Here is a 19945-nt window from a genome sequence, read left to right as displayed (position 1 = left end):
TACTCAACGCATGCACCACTGCCATGGCAGTATCAGCACGCAGGAGCTTGTGGCTACGTCAATGGACTGCGAACGCGGATTCCAGGAAAGGTGTGGAAAACCTACCTTTCACAGGTGAAGCCCTTTTTGGAGATGAACTGGATACATGGATATCCAAGGCTACGGCGGGTAAGTCTACATACCTTCCTTCCGCAGCTCCCCCGACTAGAAAATCCTACACTGCTCCAACTCTGCAGTCCTTTCGGACAGCAAAATTTAAAAACAAAATCAAAAGGTTCTTCTACGGCCTTCAGAGGCAATAGAGGTAAACCCAGAAAACCAGCAACTGCAGGTTCACAGGAACAGAACCCCTTCAGCATGACGATGGTCCGCACTGCCTGGAAGACAGGCCGGTGGAAGCCCATTTGAGATTCTTCAGTCACATATGGGCAATGTCATGCCAGGCTCCCTGGGTCAAAGCTCTTATAGCCCAGGGCTACAGACTGGAGTTTCAGGAACTCCCACCTCACAGATTCTTCAAATCAGGCTTACCAGCTTCTCAAGAAGTAAGTATGACTTTACAGGAAGCAATTCTGAAACTGGTACAGACTCAGGTCATTGTTCCAGTTCCACTTCATGTTAGGCGCGGAGGTGCGCCCGCTCGCTGACAGAGCAGCGGTCACGGGCGCCGCGCCTCTCTTCTTGTTTCCTCTGCACGGCGCCTAGCAACACCGGGACGCCAGGCGCGCGCAAGCCGCCAGCTCCCTGGCAATGCTAGGACGCCGTGCGTGCAGGGCCGCCGGGTCCTTAGCAACGGGGACGCCACAGGCGGACCGCGTTCCCCCTTGCACTAATCAGTATTCATCTGTTTTCCCCTGCTCGTGCAGCAAGCAGCTGCACGGCATATGTTCATTAGCCTCTGTGTTCCTATTGGAGCGTTCCCTGTTATATGCCTCCTCAGTGCCTCACACTAACGCCGGTGATAGCTTCCTGCATGCTGCTCATGTTTGGTGAACGTCTGTTCTTGTTCTGTTGTATCCGGTCCGTCCTGCTCCCTGAGTTCCTGTATCTTGGAGTTCGTTAGCAGACCTGGGAATCCTTCTGGTCCTCATTTACCTGTGGCAGTCGGTTGGGGTTCTCACCCGGTTTCGTGAGTGGCGGCCTTGCCGCAAGTTGCGGCCTAGGCCGCTTTAGTATTGTTTTTTTTGTACTGGAGCATTTGCGGAGGTTTCCGCTTCCATTGTTCTCCCCGGAACTCGGCGGTGCCGTGTAGGGGAGTGGACAAGTGGTAACTTTGGTTGTCCTTTTCCTTGGCGGCAAACCGTGCATACCTTTTGTTTTAGGTTAGCCAGTAGCCCCTGGCTTTGTTGTTTCAGTTAGAGGGCCCCTTGTTATTACCCTGTCTCAGTTCACTCTTTGTCTCTCCTTAAGACCTGAGGGGGCATCGGAGTTGGGCAGACTTAATCCGCCCTTCAAACACGGCTGCCATGGGCCCAAGAAACCATAGTCTTGCAAGAGTGAATTGACAGCACGGGTAAAACAACGGAGATAGGGTGCCAGGGGCTATTCCCATTCCGTTTCCCTTTTCCCAGCATTACGTCCTGCTGCTCTGGACTTCTGTATAAGATCTCTCCAGTCCTGAGCCTCCAGGTCATAACATTTCCCATTCCGTTTCCCTTTCCCAGCATTACGTCCTGCTGCTCTGGACTTCTGTATAAGACCTCTCCAGTCCTGAGCATCCGAGTCGTAACATTATCACCTGCCCATATAAAAACAAAAGGTTTTTTTTTTGTTGTATTGGTGGGCCTAGAAATTCGTCCTCATGAATCCAGCGGTGTTAGGTCCAAATCCCAGTCAGCTTTTGGCCAACCAGAATCAGGAGTTAACTCAGATGGTTCAGGATCTTTTTCTTCGGGTGAGATCGCAGGAAGATCTTTTGCGAGCCTCTCCGAGTGTGGTTCCTGAACCGAAAATGCATTTACCTGATCGTTTTTTGGGTAGTTGGAAGGATTTTTTTAATTTTAAAGAAGCTTGTAAGTTTTATTTTCGTTTAAAGCCTCGTTCTTCCGGTACTGAGTCCCAACGGGTCGGGATTGTCATATCTTTACTCCAAGGTGATCCACAGACCTGGGCTTTTGGGCTAAAATCAGATGATGCTGCCTTGCTATCAGTAGACGCCTTTTTTAAATCCTTAGGCCTTTTGTATGATGACCCTGATAGAGAAGCTTCAGCTGAGAGCCATCTGCGTGCTCTAAAGCAAGGGAAAGGTCCAGCAGAAGCATACTGTACCGAGTTTCGCCGTTGGTCGACTGTGGATGGAATGACCCAGCCCTGCGCAGTCAGTTTTGCCTCGGTTTGTCTGAAATTATTAAAGACAGTCTCCTTCAGTACCCCGCTCCTGAGACTCTAGACAAACTCATAGAGCTTGTCATCAAAATTGATCGTCGTCTCCGAGAGCGGAGGGCTGAAAGAGGAACAACTTTTAGGCCTAGTCCATGTGTATACACTTGTTATGAGCCACGGCTGTGGCTCATTCCTGTTTTGCATGTCAGTTATGTATTTTATGTTTATAAGTTGTCTTGCAGGCCAGGATTTCTCGTTGCTCTGTTTTAGAATACTCTTGGTTGCTGCCGCTGGTGAGTCTGTGTAATTGCAGCTTGTTCCCATGTGTTCAACCTCACCTGGCTGCTAATTGCATCTTGTCAGTTTGGAGTCATGCAACAGGGCAGCTGCATGAAATTATTAATTAGGCCTCTCTGTTATATGCTGGCTGACTGCAATTCACAGACGCTGGTGATATTTCTAGGTTTCCAGTCTGCTTGAGTTCTGAGCTTGGTTCCTGCTAGCTCCTGTGTAGCAGTGTCAGCTGAGCTGCTTCCTGTGTCGATTCCTGTGTCAGTCCCTGTGTCGATTCCTGTGTCTGATCCCGTGTCCTGCCGTGAGGTGTTCCTGTCCTGAGGTCCAGTGGCTTTGCCTGTGCCTGGTCAAGTTTCTGGCTTCTGGTGTCCACCGGTCTGTCGTTTGGGATTCTGCCTGTCCTCCAGTTCTGAGAGTCTGTGTCAGCAGCATTGGGTGTTCCTGTCCGTTTGCCAGTATTCGTACCGGTTCCGTGAGTAGCGGCTCTGCCGCGTCCGTTGGCCTAGGCCGCTGTATTTCGTTATTATTTCTGTCACTGGTGTTTTGCAGAGGGTTCTGCTTATTCTGTCACCGCCGGTACACAAAAGTATTGTGTCGGCATGTGGTCAGCATTTCCTTTGTTGTCCTTTTTCCTTTGGCGGCAAGCCGCACATACATTTAGTTTTAGGCTAGTTAGTAGCCCCTGGCTTTGGTTGTCTCAGTTAGAGGGCCCCTTGTTATCACCCTGTCTCGGTACACTCTTTGTCTCTCATTAAGACCTTAGGGGGCATCGAAGTTGGGCAGACGTAATCCGCCCTTCAAACGCGGCTGCCATGGGCTCAAGCAACCATAGTCTCGCAAGGGTGTATTGACAGCACGGGCGAGACAACGGAGATAGGGCGCCAGGGGCTATTCCCTTTCCATTCCCCTTTCCCAGCGTTACGTCCTGGTGCTCTGGACTCACTTCATAACATCTCCCTTGTTCTGAGCACCAGGAACCTAACATTATCACCAGCCATACCACAAAAAAGAAATAAAACTTTTTTTTTTTTCTTTTTTGGCCCAGTCCAGTGTCTAGTCAAGAATCCAGTCCTGTCTAGAAACCAGTGTGCAGAATCCAGTCCGGTGTTTAAAAATCCAGTCCTGTCTTGTCTAGTTTAAAAATCCAGTCTTGCCTTGTCTTGCCTTGTCTTGTCTTGCCTTGTCTTGTCTAGTTTTAAATCCTCCTATGTCTACTATGCAAGCCCTGCAGGCATCTCTCGCAGCCCTGAACTCTGCTTTCAGTGCTTTGAGACCAGAGCGACTAGAAGTTTTGCAGCAATCCCGAAAGCAACTGCAAAATCTTCTGAATAAAATCTTGCTCATCTTGCCAGAAGTCGTTGAGAGTACATCTATCTCTAAAGAGACTCTTGTTCACAGTATGGTGACAAGAGAGTCCTCTGGTTTAATTGAAGAGAAAAGGTTTAAAAGTTTTCTGCGGCCCAGGCTCTCAGAAGAGGAGCGTCTGCGTCGCAGAAACTTAAACTTGTGCCTATATTGTGGGGGTTTAGGCCACTATCTACAGACCTGTGAGTTGCGCAAGCCAAAGTGTGGTGACGAGTCTTGCCCTCTGGCCAAGTTGAGTCAGGATACAAGACCTACTCCTGTCTCTACTGTGGCAGAGGTACTTGTCACACAACCCACACTAAAAAGCTCTCTGTCCTATAATTGGGGTCCTTGGGCAAGGGAACCCCATTATAGATTCAGGAATCAAAAGAGAATGTTTCTCTCCTCTCTTGAGATTCCTGTTGAAGCAGAGTTGCAAGCCCCTGGAGTGGTGCCCGTAGCCCAGGGTCCTGGAGTGGTGCCCATAGCCCAGGGTCTGGAGTGGTGCCCGTAGCCCAGGGTCCTGGAGTGGTGCCCGTAGCCCAGGGTCCTGGAGGGGTGCCCGTAGCCCAGGGTCCTGGAGCGGTACCCTATGCCCAGGGTCCTGGAGCGGTACCTGATGCCCAGAGTGCTGGAGCGGTACCCGATGCCCAGAGTGCTGGAGCGGTACCCGATGCCCAGAGTGCTGGAGCGGTACCCGATGCCCAGAGTGCTGGAGCGGTACCCGATGCCCAGAGAGCTGGAGCGGTACCCGATGCCCTAGCTTATAGAGGAACATCAAATATTATAGCTCAGGTTTTCATACCAGAAGGGGTCTCAGAAGCTGTTACCCCAGGTAGGGACTTGAAGAGCCCAACCCCAGAAAGGGTATCTAAAACCATAGTTCTTGAAGGGAACTCGAGAAGCAAAACCCCAGAAGGGATCTTTGAAGTAATGTCCCCAAGTGGGGTCTCGAGAGACGCAGCCTCTAAGAAGGGTCTAAAGGTCGCTTCCCCAGGAAAGAACTTAAAAGGCGTAGCATTAGTGGAGGTGCTGAAGGTTATAACTTCAGCAAAAGTCCCGGAAGTCATAGTCCCGGGAGAAGTTTCGATAATTATCGACTCAGAGAGGGAGGCCAATGGTTCAGTCCCAGTGAAGGAAGTCGATGGCTCGATCCCAGTTAGGGAGGCCGATGGCTCGGTCCCAGTGGGGGAGGCCGACGGCTTGGTCCCAGTAAAAGAATCCGAGGTGCTGACCCCAGCTGGGTTCCCAGAGGCCTCTGCCCCAACGGGGTTCCCGGAGGCCACTGCCCCAGTGGGGTTCCCGGAGGCCACTGCCCCGGGTGGGGTTCAGAAAGTCACTGCCCCGGGTGGGGTTCAGAAAGTCACTGCCCCGAGTAGGGTTCAGAAAGTCACTGCCCCGGGTGGGGTTCAGAAAGTCACTGCCCCAGGTGGGGTTCAGAGAGTCTCAGCCTCGAGTAAGGTCAATAGTGACCAGGTCCTAGCAAAGCACTCCAGTCAGTCAGATGGGAAGGAAACAGATCCTGACTCTGTTGATATCTCAACATCCATAATCTTTGATGGGGACTTAGCCCAATTTCTGGCGCTTTACAAACACTATTACATTGTTATGTTGTCTAGACCATTTCTGGGCATCACTTCAGAGAACCTTGTGCTCTATCTGATTTATTCTTTTAGAGGAGAGCCTTTTGAGTGGGCGACCAGCCTAATGAAAGCTGAAGATCCCATTCTTCAGGATCCCCCAGCATTCAGTGATGCAATTATTAAAAGATATGGTCCCAAAGAAATTGGTTCAGGTTCCTCTAAGTCACCCGTCTTGTCTGTTGAGAGTCCACCAAATACTGTAAACTCGGCACAAGAGTCCCAGCCCGTTGTTTTGACTGCAGGATGTGCTTTTCTGACTTCTTCTTTTTCTAATAATAGTACTTTGCCAGAAAGTTCAGCTCCCAAGGGTAAGAAACCTGTCTCTGATTTGAACGCAGGCTTGCTGGGTGGTACCATCAGTTCAGACAATGTTTGGGGAATTACCTTTGTCAGACCTAAAGAGCTTTGTAAAAAGAAGAAGAAGAAAAAGAAATAATTTTTGACTCTTGCCTTAAAAAAAAAAAAAAAAAAGATTTCCCCCCCTTGTCTTGTGTCCAGTGGCCACCGTCAGGGGGAGGGCACTGTTACAAGCTGTGGTTGCAGCTTGTTTCTGTTTTCGTGTCTGTTAGACCAGTGTGTCAGGTTTTTTTTTTTTTTGTATCCCTTGTTTTGGATAGTCTGTATTTTGGGGTCCTTTGACCCCTCCTCAAGGGGGGGGTACTGTTTTGCATGTCAGTTATGTATTTTATGTTTATAAGTTGTCTTGCAGGCCAGGATTTCTCGTTGCTCTGTTTTAGAATACTCTTGGTTGCTGCCGCTGGTGAGTCTGTGTAATTGCAGCTTGTTCCCATGTGTTCAGCCTCACCTGGCTGCTAATTGCATCTTGTCAGTTTGGAGTCATGCAACAGGGCAGCTGCATGAAATTATTAATTAGGCCTCTCTGTTATATGCTGGCTGACTGCAATTCACAGACGCTGGTGATATTTCTAGGTTTCCAGTCTGCTTGAGTTCTGAGCTTGGTTCCTGCTAGCTCCTGTGTAGCAGTGTCAGCTGAGCTGCTTCCTGTGTCAGTCCCTGTGTCAGTCCCTGTGTCGATTCCTGTGTCTGATCCCGTGTCCTGCCGTGAGGTGTTCCTGTCCTGAGGTCCAGTGGCTTTGCCTGTGCCTGGTCAAGTTTCTGGCTTCTGGTGTCCACCGGTCTGTCGTTTGGGATTCTGCCTGTCCTCCAGTTCTGAGAGTCTGTGTCAGCAGCATTGGGTGTTCCTGTCCGTTTGCCAGTATTCGTACCGGTTCCGTGAGTGGCGGCTCTGCCGCGTCCGTTGGCCTAGGCCGCTGTATTTCGTTATTATTTCTGTCACTGGTGTTTTGCAGAGGGTTCTGCTTATGCTGTCACCGCCGGTACACAAAAGTATTGTGTCGGCGTGTGGTCAGCATTTCCTTTGTTGTTCTTTTTCCTTTGGCGGCAAGCCGCACATACATTTAGTTTTAGGCTAGTTAGTAGCCCCTGGCTTTGGTTGTCTCAGTTAGAGGGCCCCTTGTTATCACCCTGTTTCGGTACACTCTTTGTCTCTCATTAAGACCTGAGGGGTCATCGAAGTTGAGCAGACGTAATCCGCCCTTCAAACGCGGCTGCCATGGGCTCAAGCAACCATAGTCTCGCAAGGGTGTATTGACAGCACGGGCGAGACAACGGAGATAGGGCGCCAGAGGCTATTCCCTTTCCATTCCCCTTTCCCAGCGTTACGTCCTGGTGCTCTGGACTCACTTCATAACATCTCCCTTGTTCTGAGCACCAGGAACCTAACAACACTTTTCCTGAGGACGTCGAGGAGCCCATGCAGATGGGTTTCTCCCGGCTGTCCCCAGAGGAAAGAATCAGAAGGTAAAAATCTGGTCTCTGTTTGTATTGTGGTGGTAAGGGACATATCGCACGTAGTTGCCCGAATAAGTCGGAAAACGCTGTGACCAAGTGAATGGTGTGGGGGTTCACTTGGGTCTGCAGTTAATCTCCTCTAAAGATTCTTTATTAGTTCCAGTTAAGATTTCCTTTGGCAGCCTCAGTTCGTTGGTGTCGGCCTTCGTCAACAGCGGAGCTGCAGGAAATTTTATGGATTTAGCTTGGGCTAAGGCTTTAGGCGTTCCACAGATACCCTTAGATAGACGTATCACCATGCACGGCTTGGATGGGGGTCCGCTTTCCAATGGGGTTATTACTCACCGCACACCTTCAGTATTGCTGACAGTGGGGATCTTACATTCAGAAGAATTAGAATTTTACCTTACACATTGTCCGGCAGTTCCAGTAGTTTTGGGTCACCCCTGGCTTGCCTTTCATAATCCCACCATAGATTGGCGGTCTGGGGAGATTTCCCAATGGGGTCCTTTTTGTTGCAAGGAGTGTATTTCCCATCCAGTTCGGGTTGCGGCTGTTACCCCAGAATCTATTCCTTTGGAATATCAGGATTTTGCCGATGTTTTCTCCAAAGGTAACGCGGACGTTCTGCCTCCTCATCGGTCCTATGATTGTGCGATTGACTTGATTCCAGATGCCACTTTACCTAAGGGGAGATTATATGCCCTGTCTGGGCCAGAAACCAGGGCTATGGGTAATTTCATTCAGGAGAGCCTGAAAAAAGGTTTCATTAGGCCCTCGAAGTCTCCATTGAGTGCAGGGTTCTTTTTTGTTGAGAAAAAAGATGGGTCGCTCAGACCATGTATTGACTTTCGGGCTCTGAATAAAATTTCTGTTAAGAACACCTATCCCTTGCCATTAATTTCAGTACTCTTTGATCAGTTACGCTCTGCCGTCATCTTCTCTAAGATCGATCTTATAGGAGCTTATAACCTCATCCGAATAAGATCTGGGGATGAGTGGATGACAGCTTTCAGCACTCAGTCAGGTCATTATGAATACCTGGTGATGCCATGTGGGCTGTCTAATGCGCCTGCGGTATTTCAAGACCTTATTAATGATGTGCGTCTGGTTCTTCAAAAGTTACGGGAGAATCATTTATATGCTAAACTTGAGAAATGTGATTTCCACATCACGGAAGTGTCTTTTTTGGGGTATATTATATTTCCCCAGGGGTTTTATATGGAACCGAAAAAACTCCAGGCCATCCTTAATTGGGCGCAACCCACAAATTTAAAAGCAATTCAGCGCTTTTTAGGGTTTGCAAATTATTATAGGCGTTTCATTCATGCCTTTTCTGATTTGGTCGCTCCAATTGTTGCCTTGACTAAAAAAGGAGCAGACCCTTCCAATTGGTCGCCAGAAGCTGAGTCTGCCTTTCTGGCCTTGAAGCAGGCCTTTGTCTCGGCTCCTATTCTCAGACATCCTAACCCGGAGCTCCCCTTTATAGTTGAGGTAGATGCCTCAGAGGTTGGAGTGGGAGCTATCCTTTCTCAGGAAGATCCAGAGTCTCAGGAGTTACACCCTTGTGCCTTCATGTCCAGGAAATTCTCCTCTGCAGAATCCAACTATGATGTTGGTAATCGAGAATTGTTGGCAGTTAAATGGGCTTTCGAGGAGTGGAGGTATTGGCTGGAAGGTGCTAGGCATACCATTACAGTGTTTACTGACCATAAGAACCTGCAATATATTGAGTCAGCTAAACGACTTAATGCTCGGCAGGCACGTTGGGCATTGTTTTTCACTCGTTTCAGGTTTATTATCACCTTCAGGCCCGGTTCCAAGAATACAAAAGCTGACACTCTGTCACGTTGTTTTCTTCCAGTTCACAATAACCATCCTGCCACCACCCCCATTGTTCCATCATCTATCATCCGGGCAGGCCTCACACAGGATTTATTTACACAGCTGGTCCAGCTTCAACAGCAAGCTCCCAAAGCTACTCCTGCTGATCGTCTTTTGTCCCTGAATTTCTGAGAGGCTCTGTTCTAGCTGAATTCCATGACAACAAAGTGTCTGGTCATCCAGGTATCACTAAGACCTTGGAACTAGTTGCTCGTTCGGTGTGGTGGCCTAGTCTCTCTAAAGATGTTAAAGAATTTGTCCATTCCTGTCAGGTTTGTGCTCAGTTCAAGGTTGATCGAGCGTTGCCAGTCGGGCAACTCATGCCTCTAGCCATTCCTCTCAGGCCATGGTCACATATATCCATGGATTTCGTGGTGGACCTTCCTCTTTCTGCCGGCCTTCGAGTCATTTGGGTGGTGGTAGACCGTTTTAGTAAAATGGCTCATTTCATTGCTCTCCCCCGGTTACCCTCTGCTCAAGGGTTAGCAGTTTTGTTCCTCCGCCATGTGTTCAGGCTCCATGGTTTACCCACGGATATTGTCTCTGATCGGGGTCCGCAATTCATCGCACATTTCTAGAAACGTTTTTGTGCCTCATTGAATATGAAACTTTCTTTAACATCTGGATATCATCCCCAGTCTAACGGACAAACTGAACGTGTAAATCAGTCATTATAACAATACTTACGGTTATATTCGGCCAAACTTCAGAATGATTGGTCGGAATATCTGCCGTTGGCTGAGTTTGCTTATAATAACTCTTGTCATTCCTCCACAAACGAGTCCCCATTCTTTTCAGTGTTGGGTTTCCATCCTAGAGCAAATTCTTTTTACCCTCATGTTCCAATCTCTTCGTTGACCTTAACTTCCCGTCTTAGAATTATTTGGAGAAAAGTTCACCTTGCCCTCAAGAAGGCTGCCTTCCGAGAAAAGATTTTTTCAGACAGGTTCCGGCGCCCATGCTCGTTTAAGGTGGGAGATAAGGTGTGGTTGTCAACCCGCAACATCAGGCTCCGACAGCCCTCGGCTAGATTAGGACCCAAATTTATTGGACCGTTCCTTATCATTAAAAAGGTCAACCCAGTTGCTTTTCGATTACGTTTGTCGAGATCACTAAAGATTGGCAATACGTTTCACTGTTCCCTTCTGAAACAGTATTTTTCCTCCAGGAGATTTCTTCGGAGGGCTTCCCGGAGTAGACTTCCGGTGAATGTGCAGGGGCAGCAGGAGTACTTGGTGGAGAAGGTTTTAGATTCTAAGATGTCTCGGGCCGACTTTATTTTTTGGTCCACTGGAAAGGCTATGGCCCTGAAGAAAGGTCTTGGGTCCTGGATAAAGATTTACATGCTCCAAGACTTAAGAGGGTATTTTTTCAGGAGTTTCCTCAGAAACCCGGCTCTAGGGGTTCTGTAACCCCTCCTCAAGGGGGGGGGTACTGTTAGGCGCGGCGGTGCGCCCGCTCGCTGACAGAGCAGCGGTCACGGGCGCCGCGCCTCTCTTCTTGTTTCCTCTGCACGGCGCCTAGCAGCCTCTGCACGGCGCCTAGCAACGCCAGGACGCCAGGCGCGCGCAAGCCGCCGGCTCCCTGGCAATGCTAGGATGCCGTGCATGCAGGGCCGCCGGGTCCTTAGCAATGGGGACGCCACAGGCAGACCGCGTTCCCCGTTGCACTAATCAGTATTCATCTGTTTTCCCCTGCTCGTGCACCAAGCAGCTGCATGGCATATGTTCATTAGCCTCTGTGTTCCTATTGGAGGGTTCCCTGTTATATGCCTCCTCAGTGCCTCACACTAACGCCCGTGATAGCTTTCTGCATGCTGCTCATGTTTGGTGAACGTCTGTTCTGGTTCTGTTGTATCCGGTCCGTCCTGCTCCCTGAGTTCCTGTATCTTGGAGTTTGTTAGCAGTCCTGGGAATCCTTCTGGTCCTCATTTACCTGTGGCAGTCGGTTGGGGTTCTCACCCGGTTTCGTGAGTGGCGGCCTTGCCGCAAGTTGCGGCCTAGGTCGCTTTAGTATTGTCTTTTTTGTACTGGAGCATTTACGGAGGTTTCCGCTTCCATTGTCCTCCCCGGAACTCGGCGGTGCCATGTAGGGGAGTGGAAAAGTGGTATCTTTGGTTGTCCTTTTCCTTGGCGGCAAGCCGCGCATACCTTTTGTTTTAGGTTAGCCAATAGCCCCTGGCTTTGTTGTTTCAGTTAGAGGGCCCCTTGTTATTACCCTGTCTCAGTTAGAAACATAGAAACATAGAATTTGTCGGCAGATAAGAACCACTTGGCCCATCTAGTCTGCCCCTTTTTTTTTTTTTATATATTATTTTTTTTTATCACTAACCTTATTTGATCCTTATTTCTTTGTAAGGATATCCTTATGTCTATCCCATGCATGTTTAAATTGCTCTACTGTCTTAGCCTCTACCACCTCTGATGGGAGGCTATTCCACTTGTCCACTACCCTTTCTGTGAAATAATTTTTCCGCAAATTTCCCCTGAACCTCCCCCCCTCCAGTCTCAGTGCATGTCCTCGTGTCCTATTGCTTCTCTTCATTTGGAGAATGTTTCCCTCCTGGACTTTGTTAAAACCCTTCATATATTTGAAAGTTTCTATCATGTCGCCCCTTTCTCTTCTCTGCTCCAAACTATACATATTGAGATTTCTTAGTCTTTCTGGGTATGTTTTGTGATGTAGGCCATGCACCATTTTAGTTGCCCTCCTTTGTACAGTTTCTAATGTATTAATATCCTTTTGAAGATATGGCCTCCAGAACTGAATACAGTATTCTAGATGAGGCCGTACCAATGACCTATACAGTGGCATTATTACTTCTTTCTTTCTGCTGCTGATTCCTCTCCCAATGCAGCCAAGCATCTGACTAGCCTTCCTCATTGCCTTGTTACATTGCTTACCTGCCTTTAAGTCATCTGAAATAGTGACTCCTAGATCCCTTTCCTCCTCAGTAGTTTCCAGTATAGTGCCATTAATACTGTATTTAGCTTTAGGATTTTTGAGACCCAAGTGCATGATTTTGCATTTTTTGGCATTAAACTGTAATTGCCAGACTCTTGACCATTCCTCTAGTCTACCTAGATCCTCAATCATTTGTTTTACCCCACCTGGTGTGTCTACCCTGTTGCATACCTTTGTGTCATCTGCAAAAAGGCATACTTTCCCTTTAATCCCATTTGCAATGTCACCAATAAAGATATTGAAAAGCACTGGTCCAAGTACAGATCCCTGGGGTACTCCACTGGTAACATTTCCCTCCTGTGAATGCACTCCATTTACCACAACTCTCTGTTTTCTATCCTTCAACCAAGATCTTATCCATTCAATAATCCTAATATCCAATCCCAAACTTTCAAGTTTATTTAGCAGTCTGCGATGTGGAACTGTGTCAAAAGCCTTACTAAAGTCAAGATAAGCTATATCCATGGCTCCACCTTTATCCATCACTTTAGTCACACAATCAAAAAAGTCAATAAGATTTGTTTGACATGATCTTCCCCCAGTGAATCCATGCTGTTTGGGATCCAGTAAATTGCCGGATTTGAGATGATCTACAACTCTTTCTTTTAAGAGTGTTTCCATCAATTTCCCTACTACTGATGTAAGACTCACTGGTCTGTAGTTGTTTGCCTCTTCCTTGCTTCCACTTTTGTGCAGTGGGACTACGTTTGCTCTTTTCCAGTCCCCTGGAATTTCTCCTGTAGCTAATGACTGGTTGAATAATTCTGTCAATGGTGCTACCAGCACCTCTTTAAGTTCTTTTAGTATCCTTGGATGTATCCCATCTGGCCCCATAGATTTGTCCACTTTCAGCTTTGAGAGTTCTGTTAGGACCTTCTCCTCTGTAAATGTACTTGTTTCATTTTCCTGAATATCCCTGCAACTTAACTGTGGCCCCTTCCCCTCTCTTTCAGTAGTAAATACTGAGCAAAAATAATCATTAAGATGATCTGCTATTAAATTGTCTCCCTCAACAAGATTCCCAGTGTCCGTCTTTAGTTTTATAATTCCGCCTTTTGTTTTTCTTTTTTCGCTTATATACCTAAAAAAAGTTTTGCCTCCTTTACCCACTGACTGGGCCATTTTCTCCTCAGCTTGTGCCTTTGCACATCTGATTACCTTCTTTGTCTCCTTCTGTCTAACAAGATATATCTTTTTGTCTTCATTATTTTGTGTCTGCTTATATTTCCTAAAAGCCATCTTTTTTGCTCTCACAATATTTGCTACTTCTTTTGCAAACCACACTGGCTTCCTTTTCCTTGTGTTTTTCCTAACAGTTTTGATACAAAGGTCTGTTGCCTTCAATATTGCACATTTGAATGTTTTCCACCTCTCCTGCACTGTTTCCAAGTTCCTCCACTCTGCCAAAGAATCGCTTACACATTTTCCCATCCCTACAAAATCAGCCTTCCTAAAATCCAACACCTTTGTTTTTGTATGGGACGAGTCAGTCTCTGTCTTAATGCTCTTTGTCTCTCCTTAAGACCTGAGGGGGCATCGGAGTTGGGCAGACTTAATCCGCCCTTCAAACGCGGCTTCCATGGGCCCAAGAAACCATAGTCTCGCAAGAGTGAATTGACAGCACGGGTAAAACAATGGAGGTAGGGTGCCAGGGGCTATTCCCATTCCGTTTCCCTTTTCCCAGCATTACGTCCTGCTGCTCTGGACTTCTGTATAAGATCTCTCCAGTCCTGAGCCTCCAGGTCATAACATTTCCCATTCCGTTTCCCTTTCCCAGCATTACGTCCTGCTGCTCTGGACTTCTGTATAAGACCTCTCCAGTCCTGAGCATCCGGGTCGTAACACTTCAGCTGCAAAACCAGGGTTATTATTCCAACCTGTTTGTAGTTCCAGAACCGGACGGTTCGGTAAGGCCCATTTTAAGCCTCAAGTCGTTGAACCCGTACTTACGGGTGTTCAAGTTCAAGATGCAGTCTTTGAGAGCGGTGATCTATGGATATCAAGGATGCGTACATTCATATTCTGATTTGGCCGCCTCATCAGGCTTATCTAAGGTTTGCCTTAAAGGACTGTCACTACCAGTTCCAGGCCCTGCCCTTTGGCCTCTCTACAGCATCAAGGGTGTTCACCAAGGTAATGGCAGAAATGATGTTTCTCCTCCGCAAACAGAGAGTGTATATAATACTGTAACTGGACAATCTGCTGATAGAGGCACCATCCAGGGAAAGGCTGTCAGTCAACGTTACCCTCTCAACCCGGCTACTCCAGGATCACAGGTGGATTTTGAACCCACGAAAATCTCATCAGGAACCAACACAGAGGCTTCCGTTCCTGGGGATGATATTGGATACGGAGGCGCAGAAGGTATTCTTTCCGTTGGAAAAGGCATTGGTGATCCAGTCGATGGTGCGGGATGTTCTAAGACAAACCCAGACTTCGGTGCATCTATACATTTGCCTTCTGGGAAAGATGGTAGCCGCTTACGAGGTGCCGCAGTACGGAAGGTTTCACGCAAGGACCTTCCAGCTGGATCTGTTGGACAAATGGTCCGGATAGCATCTTCACATGCACCAGAGGATCCGTCTGTCACCAAAAGCCAGGATTTTTCTTCTGTGGTGGCTTCAGACTTCTTACCTGACCGAGGGCCGACGGTTCAGGATTCATGATTGGATTCTGCTAACCACAGACGCAAGCCTCAGAGGTTGGGGAGAAGTCACCCAAGGGGAACAGTAACAAGGAAAATGGTCAAGTCAGGAAGCCGCTCTTCCAATCAACATTCTGGAACTAAGGGCCATATACAACGCCCTTCTTCAGGCATTGCATCTTCTTCAAAATCAAGCTATTCAGGTTCAGTCAGACAATGTGACGGCAGCAACGTACATAAACCGACAAGGCGAATTGAAGAGCAGGGCAGCAATGTCAGAGGTAACAAGGATTCTCCTCTGGGCAGAAAGACACGCTGTGTCTGAAGCGGACAGCTCGTCACAGAAAATCTGACTCGCTGTTTGTTCTCTATGATTCCAATAAAATTGGGTGTCCTGCTTCAAAGCAGACTATTGCACACTGGATTAGGATTGCTATCCAGCATGTTTATTCCACAGAAGGTTTGCCGTGTTCAAAATCTGTACAGGCCCACTTTACTAGATCGGTGGGTTCTTCCTGGGCAGCTGCCTGGGGTGTCTCGGCTTTACAGCTCTGCGAAGCAGCTACTTGGTCAGATTCGAACAAGTTTGCTAAGTTCTACAAGTTCGATACTTTGGCCTCTGAGAACCTTCAGTTTGGTCAATTTGTTCTGCAGGGACCTCAGCACTCTCCCACCCGGTTTGGGAGCTTTGGTACATCCCCATGGTACTAATGTGAACCCCAGTATCCTCTAGGATGGAAGAGAAAAAAGGATTTTAATTACCTACCGGTAAATCCTTTTCTCGTAGTCCTTAGAGGATACTGGGCGCCTGCCCAGTCCTTTGTCTCTTCCTGCACTGTTACTTGGTTAAGTATTGTTGGTTCAGTGGTTGCTATTCCTAGTTTTATGTTTGGTCAGCTTGGCTTTCCTCTAGTTTGTGTATGTTGGTTCGGAATCTCACCAATTTCCTTTTATATCCTTCTCTCTAAGTATGTCCATCTCCTCGGGCACAGTTTCCTAGACTAAGTCTGGTAGGAGGGGCATAGAGAGAGGAGACAGCCCACACTATCAATTTCTTAAAGTGCCCATGGCTCCTAGTGAACCTGTCTATACCCCATGGTACTAATGTGGACCCCAGTATCCTGTACGGACTACGAGAAAAGGATTTACCGGTAGGTAATTAAAATCCTGTTATTTAGCAGTCCCACATTCATTGAACAGTTCAGTTTTGTTATACAGTAACAAAAGAAGCAAAAGAGCAAGGAATTTAGGCATCTCAAGCACAGTTTTTAGGGTCTTTTCTTTGAGATGTTACAGCTTATGCAGAATAACAGAGACATTGGGGGTCATTCTGCACTTCTTCACAGCCGTGCGATTGGGTCGGAAATGTGCATGCGCTGTGCTGCATTGCGCAGGCGCATCATTGCCCAGCGACGACTGTTGCCGGGCAGTGACACCACGAACGAAGAAAGCGGCCATAGCGGCGACCGCAAGATGATTGACAGGAGGTAGGCATTCCAGGGCATCAACTGACTGTTTTCTAGGAGTAGTGCGGCGAACACAGGCGTGTCCAGGCATTTGGAGGGCGGATGTCTGACGTCAATTCCGTGACTTGCATCGCTGGATCGATCGCACAGGGTAAGTAACTCACCCTGGTCTACTTCTACACAAAACTTTTTTTGCATGGCAGGGCTGCACAAGCGTTCGCTCCCACTTAGGTGGCATCTAGTTGATCGCACGGGCAGCAAAAAGTTGCTACGTACTATCAATTTGGAATGACCCCATTATCAAGCTTCAGATGTTTATTCCTTGAAATCCTCCTGAACTGATCTCGTTTGTAGTGGATGTACAGATATTTTGTAAATAGCTCCCTGTTGTTTTTTATTTATCTTAATTACATTTCCACCTCAGAGAGGATACAGCTTCACATGCAGGTTTTGTAGGTCAGGTTTTACAGGCAGTTCTTAAAACAGCAGTATAATATTCCAAGTTCTGGTAATCACAAACAGTGCATATTCCAAATGGCTCCTAAGTATCCCCAGAACAACCAAGTTATCACCTGGCCACTTGCTGGAATCAGGACCAATGACCTACTGTACATAACACATTTTTAAAGACAGCCGACAAGGGGGGTAATTCCAAGTTGATCGAGGGGGGACAGATATAACATGTGCAGAGAGAGATAGATTTGGGTGTGGTGAGTTCAATCTGCAATCTAATTTGCAGTGTAAAAATAAAGCAGCCAGTATTTACCCTGCACAGAAACAATATAACCCACCCAAATCTAACTCTCTCTGCACATGTTATATCTGCCCCCTCCCCTCCCCCCCACAGTGCACATGGTTTTGCCCAACTGCTAAAAAGTTTCCTGCTGCGATCAACTTGGAATTACCCCCAAAGATAAGTAATTAGCTCAGCTGTGGCTTACCATAGACTCAGCTAAAACCCGGTGCAGTGTCTAATGGCTAAATAAGGGTCCACAGACAACTTTTCTGGTAAATAGATAAACGAAAAGTGCTTTACTACCAGCAGCAATGAACAGAAACAAGACAACAAACAGCCTAGCCCTCATTCAGAGTAACTATCTCACTTCTTGAGCCCTTAACAGATCCATAACTAGACTTTTTGGTGCCCTGTGACAGAGAGAGCAATTTTTTTTATCAGCATTGCAATTGAGCAGCTCTATGTAGTGTGCAGTTACACATCCAATCCCTTGCAGACACACTACATAGATCTGCTCAGCTGCAATGCTGAAGTACAAGGTAAGCCTCAAATAGTTAGAATTTTCTAGCTTAAAATGATCTACCTTTCTTTGCAAGGGCAGATAGCTCAGTGAATAGATTGCCTGACTGCAATGCCATAGGCAATGGGTTTGAATCCCGGATGTGTCAGCAACTTGAAATGTAATAAAGGACAGTGTGACAGAATAACATAGAAATCTCAAGATGAGTTCATGAATGTTGTGTAGGATTTAGCGACAAAAGGGGTCAGGGTAGGAGACAGGGGCAGTCAGGAAATGCTGGGCTTCAAAAAGGGGGTAAGCTGCAAGTGAAAATAATTAAAACTGAGCACCCTACCCTGCAGAACTATGTGCGGTGCCCCCTCCGCACACACACAGCCTTGGCCTTCAATATAAGTGAGCAGCTATTCGGCAAACATAAAGTCTCTCACAAAAGTCTTACACTCTGCTTCCTGCAGAGTAACAGAGCCTCCAGTCTGGTCTCTGGATTTGGGCTGCCGCAGCTGTTCCCATATAAAGTCTCAGTCCTGCTTCCTGCGGGGTAACACAGGCCTGGACTTTGCCTGGCTGGGCTGCCTGCCACAGATTCACAGTTGCAATATAGGGTTCTCTCTATTGCCCACAGGCTGAACCCTGGCAATCTTGCCTGTACCACTGCTTCAGTCCTACCTGGACAAAAGCCAGCCTCTAGATGTATTCCCACACTCCTTTTCTTCTCTGTGTGGCGGATCCCTCCTGCGCCACATTGAATAAGCTGCTCACCAGTGCCATCTCTGGTGATACTGCCACACATCCCCCTCCCCAGCTCGACAACACCTGGGTTGAGCAACGTGGGACGAGCATTATTATGGCAAAGTCCCTCTTCACGCTTCTCATGAGAGCCATCCACCACATCCAAGATCACCTCTCTGGGGGTCTCATCCTCCAAGTTACAGAGTTTATTTTCCTCCTAATATTTTATTCTCACTTTATTGTAACACTTGCACTTTTTGCTTTCTATATGAAGTACTTACGATTTTTTTCTTGGCTATGTCAGGCTTTAAGAATTTGAGATACTTTTACCCTAAGTAGCATACTTCATCTTCACACTTGTCAGCTACATCAAAATCAAACAAGATCTCTTCCTCAGATTCTGCTGGTTCAGACAAAGAACAGCTTTTAGCTGACTGAAGGTTTCTCTTGCTTAAACCTCTTGAAAGGCACTCCCATTGGCCAAATTCAGTTAATCACAACTTTACCCTTCAGCCTTGAAGCATGGTATTGGCTACTGGTATGCCTTACTGGTAACTCCCCTTCTTTCAAGGAGTCTCATCCTTGGAAGCCAACAATATCTCTGTAGACCTCTGTACATCCTGTGCCTGTGCCTCACAGGTCATATGACCACCATCTGTATTTCCCAGTTCTTTATCACCAACTTTAGACAAAGCTTTATTACTTTGAGCTGAAGCCTTTGGGAGGACTTCACATGTCCAACTATCACTGGAAGCTGAAAGTCACTGCAAAGTATCTCCTCCATTTTTACAGGAGAGTCTTTTAGAGAATTTCCCAACTTTGATACTTCAGTCCTTTCTTGCACACTGGAACATTTAATGAGCGCACCTCCATGATCTCACTGCTGCTGACAGACATCATCCTTCTGGAACATCTTACTTTGTTTCCACAAATCAATGTTTGTCTGCTGTTCATTACACAAGACACTTGGCATTGGTTGCATATCATTCTTCATGACAGTCTTTTTGGGATAAACTTGTAGTAACTGCTACTTGTGTTTATGGACTTTTGTCACACTAGTTCAGTGAAGACACTAGGCACCATTTTCAGTCCAGATTACAATTTCAGAGTGTTATGCAACTTATTTTCCTCTTCTGCTTTTCCCACTTCCAAGTGGCATGTTTCCTAAGCTGCAGCGAGCTGTTTTCTAGCTGGGTAGCTTTTCTTCCAGCTGGATCATTTTTTCCATTGTGCTTTTGAACTTGTTCTCAAACTGCAGATGATTGCATTCCATATCTTCAAATTCAGTGAGTAGCAACTTCTGTACATCTATTTCAAACTCTGTCACTTTTCATTTTCACTGAAACTCCAGTTCTCTGATATTCATTTCCATTTGGAGATATTGCAGTTGGTTTTCTGTATTCAACAGACATTTCTCAAGGTTCTCAGTCAGTCCTTGCAATTTTCCAGTCACGCCATGTGGAGGTTTTATTTCTTCCTCCAAAGCTTTACTTTGCTCAGCTGCTTTATGCAGACCTTCCTCTAGAAATACATTATTTTCCATCAGATCCTCTGAAGCTTCTTTGGCTGCAGCCCATTTAGATTAGA

This window comes from Pseudophryne corroboree, chromosome 3 (genome assembly GCF_028390025.1).
Source record: "Pseudophryne corroboree isolate aPseCor3 chromosome 3, aPseCor3.hap2, whole genome shotgun sequence".
In the NCBI taxonomy this organism is placed as follows: Eukaryota; Metazoa; Chordata; class Amphibia; order Anura; family Myobatrachidae; genus Pseudophryne; species Pseudophryne corroboree.
The sequence above is the reverse complement of the archived record's forward strand: the minus strand, read 5'-3'. Positions refer to the sequence as shown.